The following is a 21,359-nucleotide window of genomic DNA, read 5'->3' on the forward strand; positions in this document are numbered from 1 at the left end:
GGTTTTTTGAAGCTTTGATTGTGTTTATAGTGTGCAATATAACATGTGTTCATGTTTCGCGTGTAAAAAAACACAGTATTTTTCACATAATTTACTTATCTGTATACCGCTGTTTCCACTGTCATAAAAACGGGCTGATGACTTCCTTGTTCTATGAAGTCCCTCCTTCAGAAATACGTAACGAGTTCTGATTGTGCCAGCGGTTCCTGTGTTGTGATTCGACAGCAGCTTAGCGAACCTTGCCCGGAAAGGTCACGCCTCTTACCATAACGTGGAGATGCACGCGCTCAGTGTTATTGTAAACATGTCTTTAATTTTACCCTATCAATTTGAGCCGGAATCAGACCCGGTGATTGGACTGCGGGATGAAAATAACAGCGTTTCGACGACATGGCGACAAACACACTCTACAAACGCAACTCTTGTGTATTCCTGTGGGCGGAGGTTAGTCAAAAAACTGTTTTAGTGACGTCATTAAAGAAGGAAGTAGAGGGATGTAGTCCAAACTGGCCATTCGATGTAGGCGACTTCTGTTAAATAAAATATCTCGCTTGGCATTGAACTTTGAGCTTTAAAATTTTACAGATTTTATTTATACTCTAACAACAACATTACACACTAACTAAAGTTTGAAACATGGGATCACGAAGAACGGGACCTTTAATTCCACTGAATTCTTTAAAATGATTACAGATTGGGCCCAAAATGTTACATACATAACTGTAGGATTTCCTTCTGTAAAGAGTGTTGCACAATTAAATGTTAAATGCATTTATATAATAAGTTCACTGATGTGGGCATTTCCATGGTTAAAAGTATGTCTTTAATAGCAAGCTATATTTAAAAAAATAAAAATAAAAAAATAACATGTTTCACATGCAAGCAGGACATCATCAGCAGTGTAACTGATTATGACAAAATAATTTAATATCTAATGTCATGTGACAAGTCAAATGATAATTTCCACTCTTGCAAACAGAGGTAGGTTATGAGGTGCGGAGAGACATCATGTATCATTGGAACATTTTGGGCCCAATCTGTAATCATTTTAAAGAATTCAGTGGAATTAATATAAACTTTCTGACAGTGTGTGGGACGTCAGACTGTCCAAGAAGGGGCACAACTGATTTACAAATATGGGTGATAAATATGTACAGGAATTGACTTTAATTTTAATTTAAGACTTTGAGACTATTTAACAAATGCTTGATAAAATGTTTGATAAAGGGTTAAAATCAACACATACCATTGCAAATATTTGCCTTTGCAGCTTTCTGTCTCCTCCGTTCATTTCCGAAAGGCCCTTTTGGTCTTTTCAGCTGAAACAAGAGAAAAGAAAATATCATTATTTATAATATATAGGATTATATAGGCTATAGGAAAAAAGTAGTGATTGACCTTACAATTTTTGGATTTTACATTATTAGGCATTAAAAGCATGGTAAGTGTTGTTGTTACTCTGTATTTACAACAAATATCACATTAAAACTACCAATACTGTAGTAAAAAGCATGGTAAGTGTTGTTTTACCGTGCTTCTACTACAAATACCATTTTGAAACTACACTTGTACTACTTTGAACCTGGGCTGCGTTCAGCCCTGACAAAACGTTGCAAAACGTTTTTTAAACGGAAACGGTGGTGCGTTGAACACCCCGTTGTGATGACGCAAGAGATGCAACTATGGCAGCTGAGAAGGCCATTCTTTGTGTTCTTTCTGAAGAATTTTCGGAGCCTGATGAAATCGGTATAAATACGTGTTAAATACTGCAAAATACGCTCGATGTTACAGTCACTGCCCTTCTGTCCAGAATAAAAAAGAACATCCCAACCGAGTGAAGGGATTTGTGGAAACTTCTAATTATTGTGATACAACATTTGCCTTTGTTTATGAAAGTTTATGAAAGTATCACTCCACAATACAATAGCAAAATAGTATAGTATTTTTATATTAGCTACATTAATCAGTGTCTAGCACACATTCGGATATGGACCAGAAGACATTGCAAATAAATGATATTTAGACAGACTTAAAGAAGTTCCAGATCTATACTTGTGCTCTTATTGTAAGTTATTTTGCCATTAATGTAAATACACGTGCAAACAATATACTTGCTCTAATAATATGCTCTTATGAATGTATTTTGTTGTTAATTACATTTACGAGCTGTCTCTGTAATACCGCGTGGTTTATATGTATGTTGATGCTGATTGGGTTAACATTTTTGACACACCCACCAAACAAGAGAAAACGTATCTCAAACCTGTTGCACACCATTGCACACCGTTTCCATCTGCCTTTCATGCGCAAGCTTTGTTGGCTTGGAAATTGATCTACAAGCACAACTTCTTTCCACAACGTTGCTTTGTTTGGAATAATCGTTGTATTTTGTATAAGCACAAAAGTGTTTTTTTAAAAAGTTGGTTTGATAAGGGTATTATTTTAGTTCGTCAGTTGTTTAACACTCAAGGATATCTTATGACATATGACGAGTTTCTTGTGCATTTCAATTTTCCTGTGACTCCCAAAGAATACTCCCTTGTATTCTCTGCAATCAATTCTGGTATCATTTCTTTATGTAGAGATGTGTTGTCACCGGTTGATATGCCCGTAATTGACCCAACTGATACAGTATGTGGTAAAATCTGTTTTTCACAGTCCAAAAGCAAAAACAAATCTATTCGTTCTCTATTTCTAATGGAGGCTGTTACTAAGTCTTGTTCTACTGTTTATTGGACTAAATTTGTCCAGGACATTGATTGGGTAAGTGTTTGGTTATTACCTCATAAGTTTTTTATTACAAACAAGGTAAAATAAATTTCTTTTAAGATAATACACAAATTCTACCCTGTCAAACATTTCCTTAGTAAGTTTAAGAAAGATATTGATGTTAACTGTTCATTTTGCTCTTTGCATTTAGAAACGGTGCCCCACATTTTTTGGAATTGTAGTCATGTGAAAAAACTTTGGTATGATGTATCTCTGTTTATTAAGAAAAAGGTACTCTTTACTTTTGTTTTGCATTTTGAAAATGTAGTTTTTGGATTTATAAAGTATGATAGCAGGGTGAATAAGGAAGCTTTTGTAATTAATCTGTTAATTTTATTAGTCAAATTTCACATTCATAAGTGTAAGTTTTCTAACAAAAAGACCCTTTTCTCAGTAGCTCTTAAAGAATTTGAAAAGTACTTGTCCACTATTCAGAATAGTACTAATGGAAAAGCTATAAAGACTGTTTATCTGTGTAATATCTTCAAACTTTTTGAATGATATAAAGGTCTTGTTTTTCTGTGAATGTTTTTTTTTTTTTTTTTTCCTTCCTGTATTGTGTTCTCTTTGCTCCCCTGGCTCCAAAATATATGTTGTTGTATTTTGTTGTTTAAAGCAATAAAAAAAGAAAAAAAAAGAAAAAAAAAAAGCACACCCTTTCCAGGAAACATGTCGTTCAACCCGGAAACCGTAGCAAAACGTTGCACACCGGTGTGAGCTTGAACGTGCCCCTGATATGAATATGAAATGATGTTGCACGTCACGTGACAGTGTTTAATCACCATATTTTAATATTTAATTTAGAAAGCAAAGAAAAGCAAAACCTCAGCGGAGGTGACAGATATAATGCAGTGACTGAACATGAGGGAACTAACGTTAATCTGATTAATATCGGCAAATAGAGCAACATATTTACGACTACTTACCAACATCTGGCACACGTGAACTGATGCCAAATATCGCGATGTGTTCTGAATGAGACTTCTTCAGCGTGATTTCATACCAATAAAATTCGCGTCAGTTTTTAACGCTAAAGGTTTCCCATTGAAAGCAATAGAGTTCCCAGTTCGTCCACAGAGTGACGCCGAGGGGTACCTTTGGCGTATCCCAAGCGACGCCGGGGGCGCTTGACCATGCTTCAATTTTTGACGCCTCGGGAGTGAGAACGAGTTGCTATTCAACATCCTGGGCCAATCTGACACATCTGATATTGAGCTTTATTCAGTGATTGACATGTTAGGTCATTTTATTATAGTAGCCTACTAAAAATGAACTTGGCCAAAGGATAAACGTAATCACAAGAACTAATTTTTAATTCACGAGAATTAAAAGAATAAGTGAAATAAAGTGACTGCTGGGACTTCTGTCAACACACAGTATCACTGGGGAGCAGTGTTGGGGAAAGTTACTTTTAAAAGTAATGCATTACAATATTGCGTTACTCCCTAAAAAAGTAACTAATTGCGTTACTTCGTTACTTTTTATGAAAAGTAATGCGTTACTTTACTTTTGCGTTACTTTTTCTCACCGGGGCTGGGCTTGCTTGTTTGTTTGTTTTTTAATAACAACAAAAAAGTTATATTTTTGGCAAAAAAGGCCTTTCACACCAAAAGTGAAATCAATAAGCTGAAGGAAAAGCATATTTACACCTGTACAGTAGAGGGCGCAGCTCAAACAAACCTTTCAGATGTGCTGCCGTTCTGGATTTAAGAAGAATAGGATAAAGGAGAAGGAAGTTCTAGTTCATATTTCTAAATCTAATCTAAAGTATTTCTGCTTATTAGTATGGCTGAATTAGATATATTGAAGGTCAGCAGCAAAGACATTGGTTAATAATTGAGATTAAATACATAAAGTATATTTGTGTAATTTAATATAGTTTATTATTACAGGTTTGCAAAAATTCTGAGATTGCATTTCACTGTTTTTATTCATTTTGAGGAATACTGAATGATTTCGTGCAAGTGAGATGAGTAAATGCATGTTCACATTTAGTCTAGAACTACAATAACCATGCTTACACAGCGCACACAATATCTCTGCACTTTATTTCTCTCAACATGGGGACAACAGACAACTGATTTATTGTCAGTCAATAAATGTGAAAAAGTAACTTGCGTTACTTATTTGAAAAAGTAACTTAGATATTTTGTTGTAAATTGAAAAAGTAATGCGTTACTTTACTAGTTACTTGAAAAAGTAATCTGATTACGTAACTCAAGTTACTTGTAATGCGTTACCCCCAACACTGCTAAACACAATGGATGTCAGTCACATACTGCTGGGCTGATTATGCACACCACACAAAAAAGATTAAGTATATAGGACAGGTTCTTGACTGAATTTTAAAGAACCTTTTATCCAAAAAGCTAGGCTATATAAGGAGAAATATCTTAAATGATTGCATAATTCTTTCATGTTTAATGGGTTATTTCATTTTTTTCTAGTGATAAAGTATGTTTTCAAGCTGTTTAATTCATAAAATTTAATTAAAATAAAAAATTAATAAAAATACAAAATTAATAATAAATAAAATGATAGGCCTAAATAAAATAAAAAAAAAATCATAAAATGATCCAAGGATGGGAACCCCTAAAAGGTTCTATAAATGAAGCACCTGACTTTAAAGTTCTATATAGAACAGCAAAGTCGATAATAGAACTCCATGCAGGGGTGTAGGTAGCCCTGGTGTAATAATAATCCCCATGTGAAATGTTTACATCACATTGTCTCTCTTCAAAATGGTGGGCATTCTAGTGCACTCACTGTAGCTGATGTCACATATGAGTCGCAGGACATTCCCTAATATTTGTAGTGAGGAGTCGTTCATTTTCTACAAATATTTTGTTTCAGACCTAGTCAAGTGGATGAGTAAGACTCAGGCTGCGTCCGAAACCACCTACTCAATGAGTAGGTACTTAATTTCAATAAGTACTTACTTAATGAGGGCTAAAAGAGTAGGTAGCCTACTTAATAGCCAAATCTCGTTGAGTATGAATGAGATCCGAAAATAATCCGCCATGTTGACGTTATCATGTGACCTACGACGTTATCACAAGCGCAAAAACTGAAAAGATATGAGTGACAGGTTTAATCTATCTGTAAATATCTTGATATTTGATCAAACTTGCTTATTTTGTGGTCTTGTTGAAGAAACAGCTGCCAGTAATTTTGTAATTGTAGTACAACTAATATATATTTGGGTTAATTTAAAGTTCTTATATTTTTAACTACTAATGTGAGTTTATTTTTTGTCACGAAAACCCAAATTGGCGTGAATGTTGTTAATTTCTTTATTTTATATGCAAAAATGTCCATCCACAAGCAAAAGTGGCATAAATCTCATTTGTTTTCCTTTTTCTTGTTGAATTAGCTCTAGTTTAATCCCTAGGCTTATAAATAATAAATAAATAACTTTTATGTATTATGATGTATTCAAAATATTTAATCTTGTCATCATGCTTTATGTCTGTGTATATAATCTCAAACTATGATGTATGCAAACCCATATTTGTTTGTTTTTTGTCATTATTATTGTTCATTGTTAAAGATACAACCAAGGTATTTTCCCTGATCTTGTATGTAATTATAGGTCCTGCAATAAAAATAAAGATATGAGCAACAGGTGCACTAACACCTCACAGCACCAGAAACTCAACCCTACCTAGAGCGGTTTTCTTCAGTGTTAGCGATGTCTGAAGCCAAAGAAGACATCAGAAGCTGCTCGAAGATCTCCCCTTTGGAGAAGACTGATTTTATACTCAAAAAATGTACTACTTAAAATTAAGATTACTCCAGAATGAATTGCTTTGCTAGCCCACCCCAACACTTACACACAATAGTATTGATAAATGCTGACCAAAACTTAATAATATTACTTTTCATTTTACTTCTTTAGTAAAACAAGCAAAATATAATGTTTTGTCACATGACACAGCTGTGCATGAACACACACGAGACAAATACAGCTGATGTGAATACATTACAGTCAATTCATGCATTAAATTAATTGCTTAATAAAATATATAAATTGACTGATAATAGCATAATTAATAAATAAGTAAAGGATTAATAAAAGTAATAATGACAATAAATAAATGCATGTACAAGTCAACAACACACAAAACAAAGCTTTTATTCAAATGTATTGATCTAACAATCAGATATTTACAGTCCTGCTGCCATCTCAACACAGCTGTGCCAATTCTGCAGCTTTATTCTGATCAAGCAGCTGATGAACACCTTCATCATCATGTCCCTCACTGCTGCTCTTCTCAATGGGGACATCGTTGACCCAGAGGATGAGGAAGATGATGATGATGGACCCCTGAATCCCACAACCTTGAAGCAGGAGTGGGAGAAGATGTGCGGGACAATATGGCTGCTGCAAACATTCATGTGCTCTCCATCAGCGGATTAAAACATTTTACAATTAATTCATGTCAGCATTCTGTTTCTTGCCATATTTCATTTAATAGTTTTACAATTACATGCTAATTTCTGTTGTAGCTTCATTACTTTTGTGGTGTGGTGGTCTAAACCACTTAGCTGGTCAGCAGAAGGTTGCTGGTTCGATCTCTGCAGCGTCTCCACCAGTGTGTCCTTGATCGAGTCACTTGGAAGGAGGAGTGATGGAGGATCTCGTCCATAACACTGAACCATTCCCAGGATCTGCTGTGGCTCTCCATCCTCAGTGCCCACACCAGTCTGAGGACATTCACATCCTACAATAATGCACAAATATAATACAAAAGCAGTCATTTTAACAGCACAGTGTCATTTGATTTCTGTATTAGAAATAACAAAATGATCTTACTTTATATTTTGTTTCAGGCTTTCCTCTTTATTTCTAACAAATCCCGCCGTCACCTTTTCTTGCAGGTCCTGCTCCACAAAAGCTCTACAGCAAACATAGACATCAAGAGCCAGAAAAGTGCTGTAATAACTCTGTTTAAATTGCAATAATTAAAATAAACTAGACTTTAGATTTAAATAGACTTTGTATTCATTTCTGTAGTATACTCACTCAAAGCATTTGATGGCATCATTCCTCCACCGGATAAACACACGTGTGCTCATCTGTCCCTGTAACATCAGACAAGATTCACGTTTCCTCTGAGATTTATGTGCTCAAATCTACATTCACATGTTGATGATGTGTTAACTCACTTCTTATCCAATACAAATGTTCCTTAATTTATTAACAGTACTAATGGACAAATAAAATAGATTAAACGTATGTGTAGTTACTGTAGATTTATTTATTTTAATTATTTTCATTCATGTAATGTAAGCAGTGTTGACAACAGTGAATAATAGCACAAACACATCACTCATAATACATAATCCATCACTCATAAGTCATAATACTTAAAGAAGATGTTCCTGTCAGAGGTTAAATAAACATTTAATAAGCATCTTTAAGATGTATATGGTTTAGGATATGTAATTCCACTTCGGAGAATTAAGTTATGTGCATTTACTAGAGATCCCGTTATCTATACATAATAAATCGTGTTTTACAGTAAAATCACAACAATAGTGTCTAGCATCTTCACACATTCAGCAGTTTACTCTACAGTAGTTCAACAAATGTGTTTTTGGTTTTCAATACTCACATTTGACAGCATCCGCGCCGCTTTTCTCCTAAGTGTTCGATTATGACGTATCCTCTCCCGTGGCCTCCTGAGATAGAAAAGTATCCAGCGAGGAACACTTCAGAATCTGGCGGAAGTAGTAGGCCATCCGGGAACTTCTCGATTACTCATTAATGATTACTGAGGTTTCTGACATACTTATTCACTCGCCTACTGCTTTTTCCCTATTATTAAAGAAGGTAAGTAGGCGGTTTCGGACGCACTTTAAGTAACGAGGCTGAATCCAGCTTCTTATTCGCAGCTTCTTATTGACGCTATCCGGTCCACCTTAAAAGACGCGACGCTTCCGCGTTTGTAGCTTCTTATTCACGCTCAGTTTAGGGACAGTGCGGTTTTTCTGTTTTCTGCTTTTTGTGTCTATTTTCAGAATTAGAGGAAAATAAACTATTATGAAATGCAAATAGCACTGATATATCAGCGAAAATATGCTGCAAAAATGTAAAGGCACTTAAAATATAATTATAGTATTCTTTGTTTATTGAACGTGTCATCAGCTCAACTTGAAGGACCGTGTGGTTTTTCTCTTGTTCACGCTTTTTATGCTATATTGTCTATTTTTAGAAAAAAAGAATAAACTATTCTGAAATGTAAATAACACCGAAATATCTGTGAAAATTACTGTACAATTACAAAGGTATATAAAAACAATTACATCATTCTTTTTGCACGTCATCATTTGAATGCATTAATGAATCAATTGAATAAAAAATTTATTCATGCAAATATTACAGATTTCAATATCACAAGGTAACTAGAGACTATCAGCTCCAGCTCCAGCTCCAGCTTGGATCCAGCCTTTTATGAAGACTTCAGATGAAGGACTCCAGAACATCAAACATGGATGATTATACAAAATGATCATGTTATCATTGCTTTGCATGCACACTACTTTTGCTTAAAAGAAGTAATATCTTAATATCTTAATAAAAGAAGTAATATCTTAATATCTTTTACGTTCTGATATCATCTCATAAAAGAAGACTATTGTGTAATTAAATTACCTTTCAGGGTGCGTTAAAACTTGCACTGGGGCATTATTCCCAATGTACTTGAATGTCACCATGCACATTTTCAGACATTTTTACTGTAGCATTATTAAGTTATGGACCCATGAATTTGACAAATGTGACAATACATTTACAGGAGAAATTGCACTTTTGGCCCAGTTGGAGGCGCTATATCTCAGCTGCCTTTAAGGGTGCGTTCAAAGTTGCACTTGGGCCTTATTCGAAGTGCACTTGACTGTCACCATGCACATTTTCAGACATTTTTACTGTAGCGTTTTAAAGTTATGGACCCATGAATTTGACAAATGTGACAATACATTTACAGGAGAAACTGCACTTCTGGCCCAATTGGAGGCGCTATATCTCAGCTGTCTTTATGGGTGCGTTAAAAGTTGCTCTGGGGCCTTATTCCAAGTACACTTGACTGTCTCCATGCACATTTTCAGACATTTTTACAGTATCATTTTAAAGTTATGGACCCATGAATTTGACAAATGTGACAATACAGTAACAGGACAAATTGCACTTTTGGCCCANCCTGGCAGGAACAATCTGGGTGCAGACATGCTGTCACGGAGCAACGTCCCCTCCGACGAGTGGACGCTCCATCCCCAGGTTGTCCTCAGGATTTGGGAGCTCTTCGGGAAGGCAAAGATAGACCTCTTCGCCTCAGAAGACAACTCTCATTGCCCAACATTTTTCTCGAAGGAGGTCGACGCTCTGGCCCATTCATGGCCCAGCACGCTCCTTTACGCTTTTCCTCCGATCGCCCTGATCCCTCAGGTCATCAGGCGCATCAGAGAAGACCAGCACAGAGTCCTTCTAGTGGCCCCGCTCTGGAGGAACCAGATTTGGTCCTCGGAGCTGTTCAAGCTCTCTCTGAGAGCCCCGTGGCCGATCCCCCTGAGACGGGACCTCCTCTCTCAGGCGAACAGGACAATCTGGCACCCACAGCCGGAGCTCTGGGCTCTGCACCTCTGGTCCCTCGATGGGAGCCTACTAACCTCCCCAGGGACGTCCTAAATACCATTTCTCAGGCTAGAGCGCCGTCCACGAGACGCCTCTACGACCAGAAATGGTCGGTCTTTGCTGACTGGTGTTCGTCACGCAACATAGACCCAATGGAGAGTGACGTATCTTCTATACTGTCTTTCCTCCAAGAACGCTTGGAAATGGGGCGCACCCCTTCCACGCTCAAGGTTTACGTAGCAGCCATTGCAGCGTTCCATGCTCCTATTGCTGGCCAATCAGTGGGACGAAACGGACTTGTCATCCGTTTCCTGAGGGGCGCTAGGCGATTGAATCCTCCTCGCCCCCTCACCGTTCCCTCCTGGGACCTGTCTTTGGTCCTCAGGGCCTTAAAAGGAGCCCCATTTGAACCAATGGGCTCAGCCGACCTCAGGCCATTGACGCTAAAAACTGCCTTGCTGTTAGCACTGGCCTCGGTTAAGCGTGTTGGCGATTTGCAGGCCCTCTCTGTGAGCCCTGCATGCCTCGAATTCGGGCCTGGAGACTCTAAGGTCGTTCTGAAACCCAGGCATGGCTACGTCCCTAAAGTGCTCTCAACTCCGTTTAGAGCTCAGGTCATCTCGCTCTCTGCTCTGCCCCCTTCGACGGAAGAGCAAGGGCTGGAGTTACTCTGCCCTGTCAGGGCATTGAGGACCTACATAGAGCGATCGCAGTCTTTCAGACAGTCAGATCAGCTCTTTGTCTGTTTTGGAGGCCGCACCAAGGGATCTCCGGTCTCAAAACAGCGCATTTCTCGTTGGATAGTGGACGCTATTACGCTGTGCTACTCCTCACTGGGAGCCAAATGCCCCATAGGAGTCAGAGCCCACTCCACTAGAGGGATGGCCTCCTCATGGGCTTGGTCCAACGGAGTTTCCATCCAAGACATCTGTAAGGCGGCCGGCTGGTCTTCGCCGTCCACCTTTGTCAGGTTTTATCATCTCGATGTCCCGACCTTACAGGCTCGAGTCCTTTCAGTGTGATTAGCGGCCTCAGATGAGCTCCGCTTCACGCTATCATGGAAATAAATTTCCTCTAAGTGTAACGCAAGGGTTCGGTAAGGGCTTGCCCTCTCGCTTGTCTTTTTGGCCCCCTCTCAGGTGTCCAAACTTCAAGCTATATCGTTCCCAGCCGTGGCACGGCGTGGTTGAATTCGTTCCCCATACGCAGTACGAGTGAAGTATCGAAAGGGAACGTACTCGGTTACTAACGTAACCTCGGTTCCCTGAGATACGGAACGAGTACTGCGATACTTGCCGTGCCACGAGGCTGCGGCTCAGGGTCGTCGCTTCAGTCGAATGACACTGAAATCCTATGGCGAAACACCTGCTTATATAGCCCTTAACCCCGCCCATTTCGGCGGGAATATTCGCGCGCTTTGTCGCCATAGGCCGCGCAGCTATGCCGCGCCGTCATTGGTTCAACAACTTGTCTATGAGTGAACCAATGACGGTGCAGTTACACTGCGTTATTGAAAAAGGCTTCAGCAGCGGGGAAAAAGGGAGACCCTTCCCCCCATACGCAGTACTCGTTCCGTATCTCAGGGAACCGAGGTTACGTTAGTAACCGAGTACGTTTTCTATATTAAATACTAAACTAGGGTGATTAAACACTGTCACGTGACGTGCAATATATTGCACAATATATATAACATATTCATATGAGGTTCAAAGTAGTACAAGTGTAGTTTCAAAATGGTATTTGTTGTAGAAGCACGGTAAAAAACAACACTTACCATGCTTTTTACCACAGTATTGGTAGTTTTAATGTGATTTTTGTTGTAAATACAGAGTAACCACAACACTTATCATGCTTTTAATGCCTAATAATGTTAAATCCAAAAACTGTAAGGTCAATAAGAACTTCTTTCCTATATATATTTATATATAAACCTATATATTATAAATAATGATATTTTCTTTTCTCTTGTTTTAGCTGAAAAGACAAAAAGGGCCTTTTGGAAATGGATGAAGGAGACAGAAAGCTGCAAAGGCAAATAATTGCAATGGTATGTATGTGTTGCTTTTAACCCTTTATCAAACATTTTATCAAGCATTTGTTAAATAGTCTCACAGTAAATTAAAATTAAAGTCAAATCCTGTACATATTTATCACCTTATTTGTAAATCAGTTGTGCCCCTTCTTGGACAGTTGGACGTCCCACACATAAAAGTTTATATTAATTCCATTGAATTCTTTAAAATGATTACAGATTGGGCCCAAAATGTTCCAATGATACATGATGTCTCTCCGCACCTCATAACTACCTCTGTTTGCAAGAGTGGAAATTATCATTTGACTTGTCACATGACATCAGATATTCGATTATTTTGTCATAATCAAAATAATTGAATATCTGATGTCTATTCAATATCTAATCAGTTACACTGCTGATAATGTCCTGCTTGCATGTGAAACATGTTATTTTTTTATTTATTCTTTTAAATATAAATATAGCTTGCTATTAAAGACATATGTTTAATCATGGAAATGCCCACATATCAGTGAACTTATTACATAAATGCATTTAACATTTAATTATGCAACACTCTTTACAGAAGGAAATCCTACAGTTATGTGTAAATTGACAACTTGAATGTGATGTAATAAATTTACCTTCCTTTCTGTCTTGCAGGATTACTTGCAGATTACTTAGTCCTTCTTTTTAGGATCTCTACAACATCAAACTCAACAGCTCTTTTAAGAGCCGACCCTCACAAGAGCTACTAGTGAGTCGCTGCAAACCTGCCATGATCAGCCCTTTCCAGGTAAAGTTTCTAGATATTTAAATCAGTATTTACTCATCAAATGCTCTCCTGGATGGTATGGTAAATTAACTGATTTATAACTGTCTCAATTTGTATGTTTTAAGAACAAGAGTAATTGCACACAGAGTAAGTAGAGACTTTCTTGTTTTTCTGTGCAGAGAAGGAAGACCAGTCCTTATATTAAAACAAGCTCATCGAAGTCCTTTGTTTAGGGTGAGGAAGGAACATGACCATCTCATGCCCAAAGAAGACAGAAGTCCATTGGTATGTCTTGTGTTGAGGCAATGCTGTAATATGTAGTACAGAATTTAATGTTGTTCTCTCAAAGGACTATTAAGTTCTTAAAAAGTTCTTAAAAACTGTTCCTTCTGTTTTTTTTTTTTTTGTTTGTTTGTTTGTTTGTTTTTTTAGATAAAAGCAGACAGGGAAGCTTTGGAAGATAATGAGTTAATATAATATAATATAATATAGTATAATAGGAATTAAATAGTAAATGTTCTTTAAATTATGTGTAATACCTAGTTTTTTTGGCTTGAAATAAGGCCTTATACTGCACAGACCTAAAACATTGTATTTGTGTTTTAAAACAGATAGCAAGTGAAGTCACTAACAGAAGATCCTAGAGGAAAAACGACTGATGTGCAGCCACGGAGGAACACAAGAGGCAGAAATATGCATGGCCATGGCTTCTTCATGAGTACAGTAAGTCCTGTGCCTATTCTTAATTCTTGCCTTAAAGTTTTTATTGCAGTATTTTAACAATTTTACATTGTACAGGTTATCACTTGGTTTTTGACCAAATTATGCTCTTGAAACAAGAAACAGAAGAGTATGTTGTCCTGAAAGAAATCAAGGCTCAAAAGAGAGCATGCCTTTCTAAAAGATCTTTTAAAACAGGTTGCTGTTAATATGGGTAAAACAGTTTTTGTTCAGTACTTAGCTTACAGTCTGTGCTGCATTTTTATTATAATATATATATTATGTACTGCTGTTCTGTAAAGTTAAATCAGGAACAGGCAACTCTAGCCCTTTTGCTGTCTCCTTTTTGAGGTGGAGAGTTTACCTCCAACCATAATTGAGCACACCTGAAAATTTTAACCAAAGTCTTCAGGTGTACTTATAGACAGTTATAGGCAGTTGGGTTTGAGGTTGGAGCTAAATCTGCAGGACCGTGGACGCTGAGGGCCAGAGTAGCCCACCACTGTTTAAATCATGCAGAACATAAGCTGACCTGGCTGTCCATTAAACTACTTAACTTGAATTGTCTGTGTTTTTTTGTTTTACTTTTAGACCAGGACTGAAGAACGCCTGACAATGGGATGTTAAGACTTCTTCCTCTGGTTGAGAAAAAGCTACAGCACATCAGTGATCACATCTTCTGGTCATCAGTTGTACTGTAGAGTACAACTGAACAAACTGTTTAGAAGAAGAAGAACATGAACATGATAGAGACATGTACAGGGAAGAGCAAGAACCCAGTTCAGCTGTGATAATGAATCTTTATTTTAAACTCAATATCAAATCTGTTTTCTGGATCATAGTTGACTGGATGGGATTCTGTGGCGCTCATTTGTGCAATAGGAGTAAAGTCTGTGAATGGATTATTATGACGTTAACGTATTTTTGAAGACACGTTTTTATTTATCTTGAATCTCATTTGTCTTTATGCAAATTTCAACCTTATGCTGTATCCTCCAATAAAGTGTTGTGTAATAAATTATGGTGAACGTGGTGTTTGGTAGAGTAAATACAATTTAACTAAGCTGAGTTTATTTCATAATTTAAAAAAATGACATATAATTTCCATGATTGTTTTAATACATAAATATATATTACATAAATATTTTCGATCTAATTCATGATATTTGGGACAACAATGCACCAAAAGTTGCATATACTTTCATGTTGTGACAAGGATGGCAGTTTCCAGATAAATAAAGGGAAGGAATGTGAATAAAGAGAGGCTGCAGTGGGTTATACTGATACAAACACTTCAAGCAGAGCTGAAGAAGATCGATGTTGATCATTCTGGTACATCTACTACTGCATTCAAAATGACAGCTGGACATTACTGATGTCAGGCATGTGAGGAGCAAGAAGAGGGGGTGATAATGACATTTTGGCACAGTTTCTTATTTTACTGAATAGTGCATTATCCTTGTGTAACAGTAATAGTGAAGTGTAAATATAAATAGTTTTTAGTTTACTGCCAACACTGGCAGCTGGATAATGGCAAGTTGTTGTGGGTTCATCCATTATATTTATTGGTGTTCATACAAAAAAAAAAGCAAAGAAATAATCAACTACTATTCAATTAATCAATTATTATTATTATTATTATTATTGTATTACAACATTTTGTTATAATATTTCCATATTTCATCAGATGGTCTCACAATACCCATCAAAAACCTATACAAGCATGATGTTAGAATGGAAAATGAGGAAATGATAAAATACTGCAATATTTAAATGTGATTCAACAAAGTTTGTTATCCATGATGAGGAGTACACACCTGTGTAGATTTTAATGCCCTTCCACCCCCAAGGGACCAGTACCGGCCCCTGGAAGAGCAAAAAAAATGCAAATTTCAAATGGCTGTAACTCAAAGTCCGGTTAGCGTATCAAAGAGAAAATCAACAGGACAACTGCTTATGCTATGATTACTAAATAATGTTGGGCACAGTTTTCAGACATACATGGAAAGCTGGCATAAAGGTTTTTTAATAGTGATTACAGTAAAATATTAAATTTCAGCCTGTCCCTCATATATGTAATAAATGTTTGCACAATAAACATATTTAGATATCGAATTGTCCATTAAAGATCTTATTATTTTAACATTTATCGTTTCTTTACTAAACGTTTTAAACTACATTACCCATATGTCTCTGTCATTCTATCAATGAACGGGAAACATGGCGCTGTAGTTCATTGAGAAGCTAGGGTTAGGGTTGGGATCTCGGTAAAGGAGTAATTTCTCACAACATGGAAACACTTTATAGTTAACTTAATGTATGAGTAACGTAATATTCACACTAAAACAAACTTTGTAAGATAAAGCGCCGTTTTATATGGGTTGAAAGGTAGTCCAATCACAGCGAGTTCTGCGATAGAGTCACAGCCAATCACAACACAGCTGAACAGATGCGTCACGCTTACTTGTCCATTTATGGTAAATGACGACAGATCTCCTTCGGTTCCGGCTGACGAGAAAGATTCCTTAAATATATAATTAATCTAATTAAATATAATAAAAATCACATTTTACAACGAAAGACTCCTTTGTGTTTTAAACTGATGCATAAATATATTTGAAAGAGATATAATTGCATCTACTAAAGTGCTTCTAACATTTACAGTAGATATGTAGTATATTAAAGGTATACATTTAATCACTTATTTATACCATTCTTCACCATTTGAACTCTTGGAATTAAAATAAATATAAATAAAAGCATAATGAATGTACTCGATTTTGTAATCATATTCCAATATTTAGTGTCAAAGACAAATGTAGTCCCCAAACTACTGCACAACAGTATAAAAATCAGTTAATTGTGAGAAAAAAATATATCCAGTTACAGAGGCAATCTATTATAGTGAAATATAACTACACAAATCGATATGATAAAGTATTATTTTTACAAACCAAGAGATGAGATAAAATTCCATGTGAAAATATGTTTCTTTAAAGAATAGGGGGAAAAAAATAACATTTTACATTCTCAACTTTAATACAATACAATATTGTGTTTATTGTTCACTTTTACTGTAACTAAATGAAAGGCAAATTCAAATAGTTAATGCATTTTATAAATGTTAAATATTTTCAGCAATAAAATGCTTCTATAAAATACATTCATGGGTATGTTACATTTACATTATCCAGGTACTGATATAATGATACCATAGATGTAGTTAAGGTGGACATTTACTATAGCGACACTGTAATAAAAGGTTTAATGAAACAAAATGCAAGACATTTTCAAGTCCATCTAAATGAAGAGGTAACAAACTCACAGAATAATGTCCAGAATGTCAATGTGTCATTTCTGTAATACTCTATATCAGCACCAAACAGAATTAAATAAATATTGATTGTTCTCAGAGGGTTTTCCTGAACACTCTCACTAACTTCAATTGTTCGGACAAATACCTGCTATACACACATGCAGAAATACATATTTGACTATAGTCGCAGCATTACTAGAACTTTTACCAAAACTCCGGATGAGCACTGGTGCTTCTTTGATAAAGGCAAGAATATGGAAAAAGATAAATTACTATTTTCAATATTGGTTCTGCACGTTTCAAGGAGATCATAAGGAGGAGTCCACGTGAAGACTTTTAAAAACTGTGACAGAGTGAAGGGTGCACCTCCCCGGACACACCCTAAGCATGACCAAACAACAACACCCAAAGACAGATATGAAGTGGACACCACCAGGAGAATGCAGGGGAAGACATGGAAACGAAGGCCTGAAGAATGTCGGTGTCCCATGGGAAGATGTGGAGAATGTGGTCACAGATTGGATACGTTGGAGGACACTTGTTACCCAATGTGCCCAGCACAGCACTTGATGATAATGTTGTGAGTTCATACATAACCGTAGGATTTCCTTCTGTAAAGAGTGTTGCACAATTAAATGTTAAATGCATTTATGTAATAAGTTCACTGATGTGTGGGCATTTCCATGATTAAAAGTATAGCAAGCCATATTCATATTTTAAAAAATAAAAAATAAAAATAAATAAATAACATGTTTCACATGCAAGCAGGACATTATCAGCAGTGTAAATGATCATGACAAAATAATTGAATATCTGATGTCATGTGACAAGTCAAATGATAATTTCCACTCTTGCAAACAGAGGTAGTTATGAGGTGCGGAGAGACATCATGTATCATTGGAACATTTTGGGCCCAATCTGTAATCATTTTAAAGAATTCAATGGAATTAATATAAACTTTTATGTGTGGGATGTCCAACTGTCCAAGAAGAGGCACAACTGATTTACAAATAAGGTGATAAATATGTACAGGATTTGACTTTAATTTTAATTTAATGTGAGACTATTTAACAAATGCTTGATAAAATGTTTGATAAAGGGTTAAAAGCAACACATACATACCATTGCAATTATTTGCCTTTGCAGCTTTCTGTCTCCTTCATCCATTTCCAAAAGGCCCTTTTTGTCTTTTCAGCTAAAACAAGAGAAAAGAAAATATCATTATTTATAATATATAGGTTTATATATAAATATATATAGGAAAGAAGTTCTTATTGACCTTACAGTTTTTGGATTTAATATTATTAGGCATTAAAAGCATGATAAGTGTTGTGGTTACTCTGTATTTACAACAAAAATCACATTAAAACTACCAATACTGTGGTAAAAAGCATGGTAAGTGTTGTTTTTTACCGTGCTTCTACAACAAATACCATTTTGAAACTACACTTGTACTACTTTGAACCTGATATGAATATGTTATATATATTGTGCAATATATTGCACGTCACGTGACAGTGTTTAATCACCCTAGTTTAGTATTTAATATAGAAAACAATGAAAAGCAAAACCTTAGCGGAGGTGACAGATATAATGCAGTGACTGAACATGAGGGAGCTAACGTTAATCTGATTAATATCTGCAAACAGAAAAGACATTATATCAAACATTAGAACAGCGTATTTACGACTACTTACCAACATCCAGCACACGCGAACTGATGCCAAATATCGCGATGTGTTCTGAAGGAGACTTCTTCAGCGTGAGAACGTCTCGGGTTACGAGTGTAACCCCTGTTCCCTGAGTAAGGGAACGAGACGCTATGTCGGATGACGTGATGGGAACCTTCTGTCTTTTGTGTTCGTGAATCACCTCTGTATCCAACCAATGAAAAGACGTGACGTCAGAGGCGGGTGACGTCACGGATCAGGAAGCTATAAAGCACACCTGAACACAAAGCACGCCAGCTTCTGTAAAATGTCTGAAGCAAGCGCACCAGGTATGCAGGAGATACGGCCACGCGACGTAGCGTCTTGTTCCCTTACTCAGGGAACAGGGGTTACACTCGTAACCCGAGACGTTCCCTTTCGTGGGAACTATCGACGCTATGGATATATATATACGGATGACGTGATGGGAACGCAATCCCAACTACGCCGTGTCTCCAAGTGCATGGCTGCTATCTTGTAGCACCCTGGCCCCCGGAGTGATGCTAAGGTGAAGATTGTAAAATCTGATAAAAGTGTGCTGGGATGACCATCCAGCCGCACCACAAATGTCGTCCATAGAGACACCAGATAGGAGAGCTCTGGACGCGGCCATACCTCTCGTGGAGTGAGCACGCACCATCAGAGGACACGGGCACCCCACCGTCTCATACGCAAGTGAGATGGCCTCGACCACCCACTTGCTCATCCGCTGTTTAGATGCTGGGCCCCCCCTCTTAGGGGACCCGTAACATACAAACGATTGTTCTGTTTTCCTCCACAGGGCAGCTCTGTGGACATAAGCATCTAATGCTTTTACAGGGCAAAGCAGATTCTTCCTTTCCTGATCCAAACTCGCAAAAGGAGGCGGGCAGAAAGCCTCCAGTACGATGGGACCTGGGACCCTCGTTGGAACCTTTGGAACATAGCCAGGCCTGGTATGCAAAAAGGCTTTCACCATACCTGGCGCAAACTCAAGGCAAGATGGAGCGACTGACAGCGCTTGTAAATCACCGATTCTCTTCAGGGAAGAGACAGCCAGAAGAAAGATGGTTTTGAGTGTCAAGAACTTATCTGACACCTCCTCTATCGGCTCGAAGGGAGCCTCAGCCAGCCCTTGGAGCACAATAGCGAGGTCCCAGGTTGGGGTCTTCGTGCGCACCACAGGTCTCAACCTGAGTGCACCACGGAGGAAGCGTACTACTAGGGGGTCTCGACCCAGTGAGGAGCCCCCTACAGGGATATGATGAGCCGAAATAGCGGCCACATATACTTTCAGCGTGGAAGGGGTTAAACCTTCCGAGAACTTTTCCTGAAGGAACTGAAGCACGTCAGAGACAGAAGAATGGACCGGGTCCAAATTATGCTGTTCACACCACATAGAGAACAGTTTCCATTTATATAAGTACAACTTCCTCGTGGAGGGAGCTCTGGAGTGAAGGATGGTCTCCACAACCTCGGTTGAGAGACCAGTTCCTATGAGCCTTGCCCCCTCAGGGGCCAGGCCCACAGTTTCCACATTTCTGGGCGGGGATGGAGAATCGTGCCGCCCGCTTGAGACAGGAGATCCTGCCTGAGAGGAAGCTCTAAGGGAGAGCCGTGAAGTAGAGACATTATGTCCGAAAACCATACTCTGGTCGGCCAGTAAGGGGCCACCAATATTAGGTCGACCTTCTCCTGGCGAACCTTCTCCAGAACTCCCGGGAGCATTGAGACTGGGGGAACGCATACAGACGCAGCCTCGGCCACGTCTGTAGCATGGCATCCAGCCCTAGAGGTGCTGGGTGCTGAAGTGAATACCACAGAGGGCACTGAGCTGACTCCTCTGTGGCAAATAGATCGACTTGAGCTCGACCGAAAGTTTTCCATATCAACTCCACCACCTCGGTGTGGAGTTTCCATTCCCCCGGTCTCGCGCCCTGCCTCGACAGGGCGTCCGCTCCCACATTCAACCGCCCGGGGATATAAGCTGCTCTCAGCGAGAGGAGCTTTCCCTGGGACCAGAGGAGGATGCGACTGGCCAATTTTGATAATAGGCGAGACCGCAAGCCCCCCTGATGGTTGATGTACGAGACCACCGCAGTGTTGTCCGTACGGACCAACACATGGTGATCTCTCAGGTCTGGGAGGAAGTGTTTCAGTGCAAGAAACACCGCCATCATCTCCAGCCGATTTATGTGCCAGGAGAGCTGATGGTCCTCCCAAAGACCCTGCGCCGAGCGACCACTCATGATCGCCCCCCAGCCCGTGAGGGAAGCATCTGTCGTAAGCATTACACGACGACCAGAAGTCCCCAGCACGGGTCCCTGGGTTAGAAACCAAGGCTTCTTCCACATGACCAGAGCACGAAGGCATCGCCGCGTGACTTTGATCATGCGAAAAGGATTTCCCCTCGGGGAAAACCCCTTGGTCCTGAGCCACCACTGTAA

At 38.4% G+C, this 21,359-nt stretch overlaps 3 long non-coding RNA genes across 3 annotated transcripts; 1 reads left to right on the top strand and 2 right to left on the bottom strand.

The window, feature by feature from the left end:
• Nucleotides 1–6,920: 6,920 nt before the first annotated feature.
• Nucleotides 6,921–8,505, bottom strand: LOC125251652. Its single transcript, XR_007181054.1, has 4 exons — nucleotides 8,388–8,505; nucleotides 7,796–7,854; nucleotides 7,586–7,669; nucleotides 6,921–7,493 (listed from the first exon to the last, which is right to left on the bottom strand). It is a non-coding gene; the product is annotated as an uncharacterized LOC125251652 (long non-coding RNA).
• A 3,607-nt stretch (nucleotides 8,506–12,112) lies between these two features.
• LOC125251858 lies at nucleotides 12,113–14,926 on the top strand. Its single transcript, XR_007181091.1, has 5 exons — nucleotides 12,113–12,449; nucleotides 13,077–13,209; nucleotides 13,368–13,473; nucleotides 13,800–13,911; nucleotides 14,500–14,926. It is a non-coding gene; the product is annotated as an uncharacterized LOC125251858 (long non-coding RNA).
• A 2,082-nt stretch (nucleotides 14,927–17,008) lies between these two features.
• Nucleotides 17,009–18,995, bottom strand: LOC125250952. The gene is made up of 3 exons (XR_007180900.1): nucleotides 18,922–18,995; nucleotides 18,347–18,419; nucleotides 17,009–17,835 (listed from the first exon to the last, which is right to left on the bottom strand). It is a non-coding gene; the product is annotated as an uncharacterized LOC125250952 (long non-coding RNA).
• Nucleotides 18,996–21,359: the final 2,364 nt, after the last annotated feature.

The sequence above is a fragment of the Megalobrama amblycephala genome, linkage group LG17 (assembly GCF_018812025.1).
Source record: "Megalobrama amblycephala isolate DHTTF-2021 linkage group LG17, ASM1881202v1, whole genome shotgun sequence".
Classification (NCBI taxonomy): domain Eukaryota; kingdom Metazoa; phylum Chordata; class Actinopteri; order Cypriniformes; family Xenocyprididae; genus Megalobrama; species Megalobrama amblycephala.